Below are 9777 nucleotides of genomic sequence, written 5' to 3' on the forward strand. Positions count from 1 at the left end.
TGGCATAGTTCAAAATATCACTAGTTCTCATCTCATATTTTGGAGTTATACACTTTTGAGCACTTCTCTAATTAGAAACTTGGGCTACATGGCTTTATTCCATCTATCAAAGAAAATACTATCATTGTTGCTAGAATACATAATCAGACCAGTATATATAGAAATTTAGAGGTGGATTTAATTCCTTAAAGTCACTTGTAAGCATCCCATCATTTAAATTTTCAATCCTATTTCTGATGAACCATAACATTGGGCTATCTAATAAATATATTTGATTAAAATGACAACCTTAGAGGAATCAATTAAACATAGCTCAATAATACACCCAATTAGCAACAATAATTGAAGTACATCAAAATTGAAATCTGACTACATAGGAGTGAACTTGATAATGAAAGATGATAAATGAACCTAAGTGCATGAATTAATAAAAATAGAGCCCCTCTACATGAATATTTTAGCCTAAACTAGAAGCCAAAAATAACTTCTAAAAGTGTCATATGACTCTTCTAAACCCTCTAAGATCACTAGAAACATCAAATTACCTCTCTAATCAAGTTGATACAAACCCCAAAATTCAAAAACTATACTGCTACAGAACCTAAAAATGGGGACATTATATTGAAGTTGTGTGAATTCATAATATAAGCTACACTTGTAGATGAAACATAATGTCAAGCTTGCAAGCCAATTATTCAATATAGTTTTAAAGTTGTTTGATATCACTGACTTTAATCCTAATATTGGGTGTTATTTGGACGTAAATATGGTGAAATGAGGTAACTTTAGTGAAAATTTTGAACCTACAATGATTTTATTCTAGATCTATAATGTGATTCTCAGTTGTATGGACTTTCTTACGCTTTAATTTACATACTAGATTAGTCTATCCTCTGAACATAAAGTTTTAAGGTGACTACAAATATGATTTTGTGTTTGACTTCAGATTTTAGTCCATCAAATATGGCTTTTGGATTTTTAGAGCTTGATGGTTATGATTCATAAGCTAATGCAGACATGTAACTCACTATTTCTTCAATTATTGGTGAGTTACAAAGGTTGTTTGAATTATATGTTTCTATTGCTATCATTTGGAAACAATCTATGATACTTAGCAGGAGTGATGAGTTTCTTAGCTGGACTGGACCTACAAACTTCCTAGCCTCCCACATCAACAATAATAGTTCAGATTGAGTTTACATGCTTTTCATGATTACACTAACTTATTAGTTTTTGGCACCTTTTCTATGATTATATTTTATGTTTTGAAATAATGTATCAAAGCTGTGGGTTCTAATTTAATGGTATCAAAGTTGGTTGGATGTCTACTTGTGTTGCTTGACTATCTTTGCACATTCTAAGTTAGGTTTTATGCCATGTCAACATTGGAATATTCAAAGTGTCAATTTATTTTCTTAGATGCTGCATTAGTCTTAGTAAATGTTAGCTAATTTTAAACTTATCATATATTCTCAATTCTAGATGACTTTAGAAATTTAAGCTGGGGCAGTTGCATTGAAAATAACTTATTTATCCATATATCTTCTTTTAGTGTGATAACAGTTTTGAGGCAACTTCCAATATTATCTTTGGACCTTATTTGATATATTAAGAGAAAATTCTACATTTTATAGGAGTATCTATTTAGCCATTGCACTTTATGGGAGTCCTTTTTTCCTTAAGAGTGTTGACTATTCTTGGAAAAAAAAGTTTCTTGGAAGGGAGTTGAGTAAGATTTTGAATGTTGTGTTATTCTTTTATTAGAGTTGAAGTTTTTTTGAAATACATAAATCCAATTGGGCATGGTGTGTTGTTCATCCTTTGACATACTAATCTTAATATTTACATTCTTCCATTGTATATGAACTCTGATCTTTGGTTAATTGTTACCTCTACAACTTTGGATGCTAAAAAATTCTTAGGGTATTTCTTTAACTACAATATATTCACTATTCTTGGGAGGACTTTTCCTATAGAGATATTATATACCAAACAACCAGAGAGTGACTATCTAGACGCTGCATTGATCACAATTATGCAGATTTATTTGAAGAAACCTAAAGGTGACCACCTTGTCTTCTTACCTAGCCAAGAGGAAATTGATATTGCATGTCGAATTCTTTATGAGTTAATGAAAGGACTTTGGAAGAAGGTTCTTGAACTAATCATATTTCCAGTATATAGTGTCCTACTCGGTGAGATGCAATCAAGATTTTTTTATCCTGCTCCCCCAAGTAAAAGGAAAGTGGTTGTTGCTATCAATATTGTTGAGGCTTCTCTTATAATAGATAAAATCTATTATGTTGTGGATCCTAGTTTTTCTAAGAAAAATGTAGACAATCCTAAGCTTAGATTGGACTCTCTCATCATCACCCCAATTTCTCAAGCATTAGCCAAGCAATGATCTGGTTGTACTAGTTGTATAGGTCCTAGAAAGTGTTATAGGTTGTATATTAAAAGTTCATATAGTAATGAGATGTTACCTACAACTGTGCTAGAAATTTAGAGGATTAACCTTGGTCTTACTATTAAAGCCATGGGGATTAATGATCGCCTATCTTTTGATTTTATGGATCCCTCTCCTCAGACTCTCATATTGGCAATGAAAAAACTATACAACTTAGGGGCTTTGGATGAGGAAGGTCTTTTAACTAAGCTTGGAAGGAAGATGGTGGAATTTCCATTAGACTCTCTTGCCTTAAAAATGCTCCTCGCTAGTGTGCATCTAGCCTGCATTAATGAGATCCTAACTATCATAGCTATGCTTTAGAGAGAAAAGATTTTCTACAGGCCATGAGATAAGCAGGCTCAGGTTGATCAAAAAGGAGAAAAGTTTTTCCAGCTAGAAGGAGACCATTTAACTTTGTTGGCAGCATACAAGGCTTGGAAGGCTAAGAACTTCTTAGGCCCTGGTGTTTTGAAAACTTTGTTGAGGTTCTATCTTTAAGGAGGGCTCAAGATGTGAGAAAGTAGTCACTCACCACTATGGATAGATATAAGCTAAATTTTGTGAGTGTTGGAAGGAACTTTACTAAGATTAGGAAGGCAATCATTGCAAGGTATTTCTTCCATGCAACTAGGAAGGATATAGGACTTTCGTTAAGAATCAACTAGTCTATATTCATTCTAGCAGTGCTCTTTTCCAAAGGTAGCCTGACTAGGTGATGTATCATGGACTTGTAATGACTACCAAAGAGTACATGAGAGAGGTCACTATTGTTGATCCAAAATAGAGTTCATATACTATTTTGTGTATATATGTGTTGTGCAAAATGTATGTCATTGTTTTGTCATGATAAGGTGTAACAAAAATTGTGATATCTTGACACATAAATGAGGAATAGAATCATTAGAAGAAACTTATAAAAGTGTTCCAATGCCAATTATAGATTTTATTCACCCATCTTCACCTTCACCAGATTTAGTAATTCCCAAATGCAATGGATAATCCCTTCTAAACCAAGGGTATGTTTGGACCATAATTAGTGGGTTTCTTTCTTTCATTGATAAGATGAAGTTGTGGAAATCTAGGTTCCAACAAATGAGTGCAAATTTAAATGTTGATTCCACCTGTTTTAAGACAATGGACATTAGTATGTTGGAAAAATATAATTAACATTATTTATGAACATAAAACAATTTTATAGCAGAGTAAAATAAAGTATACTTAAACATACAATCTATACACCCAACATAATAGAAATATAAATAATAGAATAACTTACCATTCCCCTAGGAGAATCACCATAGTAACTCATGATCTGATCAAAAAGATGTCCATGGTTTGTACCAATGCAGATCACCCTTCCAAGGAAGTTGTAAAATCAGTCCTTGTGCATATGACATGTGAGTTCATCACTATCACTCTACATCATCACTACATCATAGGTTAGAAAATATTTGATGACAAAAACTAGGTTGCTAAAATCATGTTATATTGTTCACTCCTTCCTCTAGGATTTATATCACTCTTCCACCTAATAGTTCACAACTACACCTATTCTCGCAACTCTACTTAGGGCCATTCCCTATCTCCACTTATCCCATTCCAAAGCCACTATTTTCTTAAGCCTTCATCATTACCTAACTCTACTATGACATACCACACTCCTATTACTTCAACACTTACATTTAGAATTCTTCATTATACAAGCCCTTGTCTTCTTTAAACTCTAACTCCCAAACACCCTAAGTCATCTTAGATATTACCCATTCCTTCATTTCTAACATGCAATCCCCTGGTGAAAATTATAACATTATTTTACTATCTAACTAGTTTTCTTGATAGTTCACATGCTTTCTCTATTATTCTGTAGTTGGGAATAGTACTAAAGCAATTTGGAACAAAGAGAATTCTATTAGTTGTGAAACACTTTTTTGTTGGAAAAGTTCGTAACAAATTTTGAAATAGATATTGAAGAGATACCAAAGGAAAAATAGAGATCCCAACTATGAGATCTTTGTAAGCTTACTTTTTACATCATCATTAGTAGATGTATGGCCCCATCTTGTTGAGTTTTACCTGCTCTAACACAAACATATTTAAGGGGCCCATTCTCAAACTTCTTAAGAGATAAACTCAAAATAGCACATGAACTTAATTTAGCTGCTTTCAATTGTCTAAGAAAATTGCAAATAAGGATTTAGCCTTTGAAAGATAGCCATACCCATAACCATCTCTATTATCCCCGTCCCCATGCAACATTGATTTTACTCTATTTTTAGAAAGCGTTCTTTGTCCATTATTAGATCAAATGTATGGCCATCAAAAAACCAAAGTGGTAAATGGAATCAACAATTTTTCTTCATGATAATAGTGTGATATAAAAAGTATTAAATGCTTTTTAATTCTAATAAAATACCTTACCGATTGATAATACTCCTCTTCTAACTCTAAAAGGATGTCTATCATATTAGGATCTAACTCGATGGTTGAATTAACCTACATACTTGAAAAGTATAGATTTATATTAGAAAAAATAAACAATCATTTAATTCCTATTTGATAATGAATAATTTCTTAGAATCACTATATTTTTTCTTCTTAAGTTAAAAATAGCAATTCATTGATCATTCGGCTCCATAATCAGAAGCAATAGTCACAATACAAATATGAATAGAGAAATAAAATGAATCTTCTATCCCATTGGGGTAAGATCTTTCAACCATGGATCTAGAGCCTTACATTGAAATTGATAATGAAATCAATCTCCCTAAGCCTTTGTATGTCCACATAGTTGCACCCATCAAAAATAAAAGTAGTTTTTGCATACTATAATAGATCTTCTAGTACTTTAGAAGTTAAATTCATCTCTCCTCGTTAGAATGCACACTCCATGAGAATCCCTTGTAGCTTCATAGGCATCCCAAACAACTTGAACTTGTTTCATAGTTGAAGGGCTCATTAAATGATCATAAATGAATTTGTTCATAGAAAGGGATCTCTGAATTCACTCCTCTATTACTTGTGGGTCATAAATGTTAATAATTTCTTGGTCTTCAACAAGACTCTTGCATACATCAATTACCAAATTATCAGCTATGCCCCTGTTGAATGTAAACCTAATAATGGCAATCTTCTTCCCCAAAAGTGTATTAAATTTGAGGAAATTACCTTGTTCATCAAACATCTTTTTTGAAAATAATTTATCTTCATAACCTATTTCTAGTAGTTTGCTACCTTAATTATCCCATTGCATTCACACATGTAAACCAAGTTCAAAATTTCCTTTAGATTTGAACCACCAAAGCCAACATCGACATTAAAAAAAATTGGCCCAATTCTTGAATCCCTCCTAATAGGAATTAGCAACCTCTGTAACATCTCCCCCAGCTACTCCACACAGAGTAGAAATAACATTCATTGATGAAATCCTCTAAGCCAAAAGTGCATTTTCATCAATTTTGGAGATTTTTGTAGACCAAAAATTTGTACTAATGATCTTTTTCTGAGGAACCCAATTTGTGTACACTACTCTCAAAGCTTCAACTACTTTCTACCCTTGAGGACTCTTTTTTCCTCCAATGACCACAAGTTTTGGATTGAAAATATCCAAAACAACACTCTCTTTTGCAAAACACTCTTGATTTGAAAGAACCTCAAATTTTAATCCCTTCTTGTTATTCATGAGAACCTTTTCAATTATCAATGTTGTTTTTATGGGTACAATACCCTTTTCAAACATAATTTTGTCTGAGATTGAAACATTTGCAATCATTATTGCAACACTTTCCCAATAGCTCAAATCTATGGCTTTTCCAACCCCCAAACATCCAACTTTTATTAGGGTATTGACAAAAATGAATACAAAGTCTACTTCAATGATATGCTTTTGTAAATCAGTACTGAAAATGAGGTTTTTTCCCCTGCAACTTCTTACAACCTCATGAAGCCCAGCCTCATAAATGGGCAATTGGTCACTATTCTAGGTAGCAATTTTGGCTACTAAGATATGAGGGCATCTTAGTGCAATGACAATCATTGTTGGCCCCCCTACATATCCAGCTCCAAGGAAACATATTTTCACCATCTTTAACTCCTCTATAATTGCAAAATAAAATAATTCTCTTCTACTTCATAATATAGAGTTTAGAATAATAATTAATTTATGTAGCATAAAACAAACAAATAGGTGATTACAACCATAAAAATATTGGTATTTTATGTAGCTTACAATTTGAATGAGTAGTAGAATCATCAAACAACACACATTGATGATTCAATTCATAGATCCAAATTCAATATATTTGGGAATTATAGTAAGACCATAAAGAAAATAAAGAAAAAAATGAGAGAATAGGACGTACAAGGGAAGAAGATGTAAAATTATAACAAAAACTAAAAGAAAGGATCAACTATAATGATAGTTGGAAGTAGGGAAAAAATGAGAAGAAAAGAGGAGGGAGGAAGGATGTCTACAACCACATGAATGAAAACAAAAACCATCAACAACCCAAGAACATATTGGATTTTAACAACATACCTTAATAATCATAGGCTCCTTATCCCTTTGGATCCTCCTATATCAGAATCCTCATTCACCAATGCTTCCTCATACAAAACTTCCTGCCAAAAAGAGGCATGTAATATGGGTGACTCTTATTGTACCACAAAAGAATCTACTTGACTCTTATTGTACCACAAAAGAATCTACTTTTTTAATTCATGATCTAAACTAAATGCAGTTAAAACTAGTGTTAAATTAAATTTAATAATAAATAAACTATGCGATGTTAGTTCACCACAACTTACAAATTAAACATGAAAATTGAAGTTTTGAAATTCTAGTAGTTATAATTTGAACAAGAAAATACATAAATTGTATTCTAGAATTGTTGGATTCAAAATAATTATGTGTAACATCTGCCCCAAGGATAATGGTTGACACACCAGTCATTAAAATGTAGTTCCATCTGAGAGAAACCAAAAGAACATTTTTTCTTCCATCCATCAGAGAGTTAGGCCTAGTTACCTTTAAATTGAATAATGAATGATTTCATGAGTAATAAAAATCAAAGCACTAAAAGAGTTACTAACAAGAAATAATTGATAAAAAGAGAGTGATACTACACATTATTCCAGATTGTGTAACTTACAACCACCCAAATTTCTATTTGGCATCCAACACTACAATTTGAAGCATATGACTTTTTGTTTTCTCAAGTTACAATTTACCTATATAAGTTTTATTGCAATGTCTAGCAATTTGGAAAATAGAAAAAAAACACAATATCACTGATTTAGCTTCATATAATGAAAGTGTATTTCCTTAGAAAACTAGTAGCCTCAAACTCTTGGGGACTTTCTGGTTAGGAAACACTAAGGTGTCTAGAGATATGCTCTAAGAAACTATTATTTCTAATAGTTATAACTATTGCACTCCACATGCATAAAATAGTATGCACATCTGATACTTGAGATTTATGAATGAAAGAAACAAGTGGAGGAGGTCAATGAGCCATTAATAACTTATGTAAAATGAAAAAGGACTGTTTGTACCTATTCACATATGAACCAATCATTGCTAATATCTTCATGAATTAAATAGGATTAATTGAAGTAGTAGACAAAAATTGAGATCAAAATCATAGACAGTGAGGAATCTCTCAAACAAATAAAGGCAAGGAAGAATAAATAATATGCATATGTCATCCTTGTTTTAATTGGGTGCAAGTAATAAGATTTGGAACATTCTAATATTTTCACAATCAAAATAGACCATACCAAACTTGTTATAACTAGGAAGGAGAAGTCATCGGGAATTTGTAAAATCAACAAAACATGGTAGCATTGAAGGATATTTGAAGACTATAAAAGAATCCAATACATGGTTTCATCCTTGGTCTAAACCTCTTAATTTGAAAGGGACATGAACACTAGGAATGGAGTTTTTCATCCAAAATAATGGAGTTGAAATTCATCAAGGTCAAATTCAGGGTAGTTTTTAATGAATATAAGATGCCATTCAAAATGTTTATTACAGATCCCATGTGTGACATCTATGGAAGGAGAGTTCAAACATCAAGAGGAAGTATGGAAGAATGAGTAAATTTCTCTTTATCTATAATATGAGAGAGTAACAACAATAAGAGACAAGGAAGACAAGAGTGAAGTTGTACTTGCAACACATGCATTCTTCCTTATACAAAACATTTATTGTAGAGATGAACGTGTCTGAGATATTTCCATCATTTTGATAGCTAAATTGCAAAATAAATTCCCATAGGTAGGTTTGATTTCTCTTTTTGAATTTTTTTTTTATACTTTTGAACAGTTGATTTAAATGTAAATTAGTTGACTTAAAAGTGTGATGTTGTGGATTTGAAATTCTGACAGATTGTCTTTGTGCAAGTTCTCTAGAGTACATCATGCTTAGACTCATTTCTCTTCTTAGTTAATAATCAAGTGCCATCTAGTCTCGTTATAGATCCTAGTTGGGACTCATAACTTATACGTTTATCTTTTAGAACCTCAAACTTCATGCTCTAATTCCTTGAGTTTACACCTCTTTTCAGTTCCCTATATATTTTCTTGTCATTGAAAGAGATAGTGTGAGTGCTATTAAAAGATATGGTAATGAACACATTGTCTAAAAAATGATAGTAAATAGTGCTTCTAAAGCCTAAGAACAATTTTTTGGCTAAGGTAATATAGTTGTTTCTTTTTGGCCAGCTTAGTAGTTGATATAAACAAAATAACATTAGAATGTTGACTGTTAAGTCAAAATTGTACCTATGGTATGGGGATAATTTATCAACTCATAGAATAATTTTAGTTATCTTAAAATTGGGGTCGAGATATTTCACTTTCATTTTTTTAGCTTCTCTACGCAAAAAATTAGTGTTGATAGAAAGTCATTCCAAAAGGATTGGTGCCACAAATTGTGCTTCTCAAATGTGACAAGTGTTATAGTTTTCTTAAGGTGCAATTGATGGTATTTTTGCACATATTTTTATGGTTTCAAGGGGTACGCTTACTATTTCTACATAGATTTTCTTGAAGCCTAGATAAGCATTGGGTGATTACATGAGAGGAAGGAATTTTTTTTGGCATGGGCATGCTTTATGGAGCTATCTATTTCACTCCATTTCTTAATGTTTCTATTTTATACCATCTACTGAAACATCAGATAGATATCATTTAAGTAATGACCTAAATAGTTTGTAGGAAAAGCCAATTCATTAGAAAAGTTATTCACCAGATACAAATTTAAACAATATTTATTGAACTTATCCTATGCTTTTAGTAGGAAATATATTCAACCATTCAATATGTTA

General features: G+C 31.9%; 2 pseudogenes; one reads left to right on the top strand and one right to left on the bottom strand.

Annotated features, from left to right (window-relative positions):
• Positions 1-1861: 1861 nt before the first annotated feature.
• Positions 1862-3233, top strand: LOC149573154 (putative pre-mRNA-splicing factor ATP-dependent RNA helicase DEAH5 pseudogene; annotated as a pseudogene).
• A 1905-nt stretch (positions 3234-5138) lies between these two features.
• LOC149573155 (UDP-glucose 6-dehydrogenase 4-like) lies at positions 5139-6530 on the bottom strand (annotated as a pseudogene).
• Positions 6531-9777: the final 3247 nt, after the last annotated feature.

Source organism: Cupressus sempervirens, chromosome 2 (genome assembly GCF_028749045.1).
Source record: "Cupressus sempervirens isolate cs-2001-9-10 chromosome 2, ASM2874904v1, whole genome shotgun sequence".
In the NCBI taxonomy this organism is placed as follows: Eukaryota; Viridiplantae; Streptophyta; class Pinopsida; order Cupressales; family Cupressaceae; genus Cupressus; species Cupressus sempervirens.